This window comes from Tupaia chinensis, unplaced genomic scaffold (genome assembly GCF_000334495.1).
Source record: "Tupaia chinensis unplaced genomic scaffold, TupChi_1.0 Scaffold000350_1, whole genome shotgun sequence".
NCBI lineage: Eukaryota > Metazoa > Chordata > Mammalia > Scandentia > Tupaiidae > Tupaia > Tupaia belangeri.
Window position 1 is genome coordinate 1861225 of NW_006159844.1, and position 4090 is coordinate 1865314.

The 4090-nt window shown below is 42.6% G+C and overlaps 1 pseudogene; it reads right to left on the reverse strand.

The window, feature by feature from the left end:
* Nucleotides 1-919: 919 nt before the first annotated feature.
* On the reverse strand, nt 920-3578 carry LOC102480136 (syntaxin-8 pseudogene; annotated as a pseudogene).
* Nucleotides 3579-4090: the final 512 nt, after the last annotated feature.

Genomic DNA, 4090 nt, shown 5'->3' on the forward strand with positions numbered 1-4090 from the left:
AGAATCCTATACGATATTTCTCAATTGGTTTAAGACAGCTAAAGATTCTTTCTGTTGCTTATAGTTGCACGTTCTTAGTCCTTGTTTTCGGCTGCAGGCCCAGTGGCCACATGCAGGCCCAGCAGTCACGCACAGGCCCGGGGGCCATGTGCTGGCCCGGGGGCCACACGCCAGCCCGGGGAGGCAGCGGAATGCGGAGCAGAGCCCCGGCCGCGCAGGGCCCGGATCTTTCTGTTGCTTATAGTTGCACGTTCTTAGTCCTTGTTTTCGGCTGCAGGCCCAGTGGCCACATGCAGGCCCAGCAGTCACGCACAGGCCCGGGGGCCATGTGCTGGCCCGGGGGCCACACGCCAGCCCGGGGAGGCAGCGGAATGCGGAGCAGAGCCCCGGCCGCGCAGGGCCCGGATGGGGGCCCCACCTTTTTTTTTTAAGAGGTTTTTGCTATAGGGCGCGTGTACTCGCCAGGAAGACAGAGAGAGATAGAGAGACAGAAAGCAAGAAATCACCCCCCAGGAAGGATGGCCACGCTGCAATCCCTTCTCCTCTGTTCTCCTCTCGGGATCTTGGGCACGCACACACAAGTTCCTGGTGTGAGTTTAAGCCACTGGGTCCGGGACTCGAACCACAGTCGATTACGTGGGAGTTCAGCGACATAGCCATTATGCTAACTGCTGGTCCCATTATCTCTCTATTTTTTTCTTCCAAATGTTCTTTTCTATGCTCCTTCCCTCCCACACTTTCCTTCAACTTTGTCTCTAGTGTCCATTACATATTTTAAGGCTACAAATTTTTTTTTTTTTTTTTTGAGCTTTGGGGCATTTTATTGAGAGCAGGTTTTGTGTACCAAAAGGGTGCTAAGCTTTTATCCATCATTGGCGGGGGGGGGGGGGGGGGGGGGCTGGTGGTCCTATGACTGCTGTCAGTTGGCTGGCCAGACTACAAGGACCACAATAGCCATGAGCAGCAGTAAAATGACGATTATAATCCTGCAGGAGGCTGGCTTTCTGTCCACCAAGTTCACACGTCTGGTTTCAGTGCAAAGTTTTTCATCTGTGTTCTCCACTAGGTTGGCAAGGTTGTCAATTATCTCGTTTTGGCCATACAATTTATTCCCGATTTCCTTCCCCATTTGTTTTTGGCAACTTCTGATAGAGGAAAGTACATCAAGTCCTGCATCTTGTTCTTGGATAATTTTCTACTGCTGTTGTCAGATTTCATCAAAATCCAAGCCTCTAGTCTCCTCTGGTTCCTCAAAAAACCAAGGGTTGGGTGTACCTCGCTTAGCCTTTTCACTCAACACCCTCATTCTTAAAGGATGCCAGGAGTAGTCTCTCTTGAGTTACAAGATCATCCGATAGGTTTTGTCTTCAATCCCCTTCAGGTTGTGTTATCCGATGTGTTGACACAACTCTTAGCAGTAAGACATCTAGTAATTGTTGATATTTCCCACTCCCCTCACCTCTCACACTCAATGTGTGTTACCGAGTCCTGTTGTTTCTACCTATCTTCATTCCTTTTCTTCATTTGTTTTGTGGGAGTGTCCAACCCCTTAACCACCACACCACCACCATGCCACCTGCTGGTACCGATTATCACCTTTTTAATAACTGCTTGCCCTTTACATTTTATTTAACTCTAAATTAAAAATTTGGTATCATTTCTTCTAGAAAACATTTTTTTTTTTTTTTTTTTTTTTTTGCTATAGAGCATGTGTGCTCACCAGAAAGACAGAGAGAGACAGAGAGACAGAAAGCGAGAAATCACCTCACACAGGGGATGGCCACACCGCAATCCCTTCTCCTCCATTCTCCTCTCGGGATCTTGGGCATGTACGCACACGTGCCTGGCATGAGTTTAAGCCACCGGGTCAGGGACTCAAACCATGGTCAGCTACATGAGAGTTCAGTGACATAGCCATTACGCTAACTGCTGGTCTCCTAGAAAACAATTTTTGATAAAGCCATCCAGATAAAGTTTGGTGTGCCTTTTGTATGCCTTCTTAGTATCATAAACTTATCTCTATTAAAATGTATATCACCACAGTATTATAGCCTGTTTACTTGTCTGTGTTCTTCACTGTGTTCCTAGTACTTAGCACAATGCCTGCTCTTAGCAGATGGTTGATGCAGTGTTGAATGGGTCAGTGAAGAGTAGTAGGAAAATAGATCAAATGGTTAAATGGGATCAATTTTGGCTTCTGGAAGCCCTATTGATTTTAAGTAGAGGAGTGAAGTAGAAACACATGACATTAAAACTGGTAGTACTGAGAAGTCCAAGTTAAAGAAAAAAAGATAAATTAGAGTACAGCTAGGAGACTGTTGCTGTGATCTAAGGGTAAAGTCAGAGAATGTTGACTCTTGTTACTGTGAACAGAAAGATATGAATATGAGGACCTCAAATGTAGAAACAGAGGACCTACTCCAGATCACTGTGGGGTGAGGTAAGACAAATAGAACTGCCAAGCATTCATAACAACTGGCTCAGAGAGGCAATTTTAAGAGAAGAGATGATAGTGACAAACTAGAAAGACATGTAAAAGAAAGCTGGCAGATTACTAAGCTAGCCCCTTTCTTTCCCTTTATTTTTTATTTTTATTTTTTTTAGCAATGGTGTCACTTAGTTGAACTCTGTCTGACCTAGTTACATGAACTGTTTTTCTTTCTCCTCTGGGAATACTCATCTAACTGGGTATATTATTCCCCGAAGGGCTGCTCTTCAGTTTACTTAATTTGCATTTTAACATGGACTAGTTGCAGTAGTAGTATAAGGAACAGCACATAACACAATCTGTCATGTAAAAGTTAGAAAACAGAGCCAGGAGGTTAATTCTTGATGTTTTCAAATATTGAAGAAACACTCTGAAAACAACATATGTATTTGTATGTAGGTCAAGCAATGGATCATAATTATAAACTACCATAATAATAACATAATGAACAACATTCTTGAATAAAAAGGAAAAAGAGATGATAACATAATAAACTTAATAAACAGGCAAATATTTAAAGCACTTACTATATCCAAGGTATCATATGTGTGGTGTGTGAGTGCAAAGGGGTATCAAGAATAGTCTTTGCTCTCAAGCAGCTTGTACTTTGGATGAGGAGATAAGGATAAATAAAAATACAAGAGTAATTCAAGGTATAGGTACATGATTACTCAAGGGTCCGAGTTTTAGGTAACAAGTCAACTCAAGGAGAATTAAGCAATACAGGAAAATTTGTTATAAAGATATAGAAACATATCAGAAAAGCATGAATGTAGCCTCAGAAAAGGAGCTGGAAACATTGCAAACAGACCCCCCATATCCTTTTCATTCTTCCCTTCTCCTTCATCCACCTATTGACTTATTTTCTGAAGTGTACTGGAGTCCCCAGCTTGCTGACTTGCTACTCGATTCTCATTCTAAATTTTCAGTCAAATTTGGTTAAACATCCATCCTTAGTCTAACCAACCACTATTTGCATGATTGTGTAACACAAATGGAGCTGTCAAGGCTCAGTGAAACCATTTTTAAAGAAAATACCCATGATGATGCAAATGTTGTGTCTACCCTTATTTTTACCACTACTAGACATGGTTTAACCACTAAGATTCCAATTGGGTAGTAGCTTCCTGAGTAGTAAAAATAATGAGGTCTTGTCATAACAGGCCATGATTGGATTAGAATTTCTGTTTGGCACTGTAGAGATATTTCTATTGAATAGATGTGTGTACATACATTAATCATAACTATGTTTGGTTCGAATGTCACTTTGCCATCTGTCATGTTAGCTAATAGTCACACTTTATTTTCTTGTATTTCAAAGTCTTCATTTGGAGGAAAAAAAAAACCCTTTGTGAGATAGTATTGGATCATATCTTTGTTAATAAATGAACTTTTCTTGGAACCAGCAGTTAGCGTAATGGCTATGTCGCTAGATTCCCACGTAGTTGACCACGGTTGGCATCCCGGACCCGGTGGCTTAGAACTCACGCCGGGCACGTGTGCGTGCGTGCCCAAGATCCCAAGAGGAGAATGGAGGAGAAAGGATTGCGGCATGACCATCCCCCTTGGGGAGTGATTTCTCGCTTTCTGTCTCTATGTCTC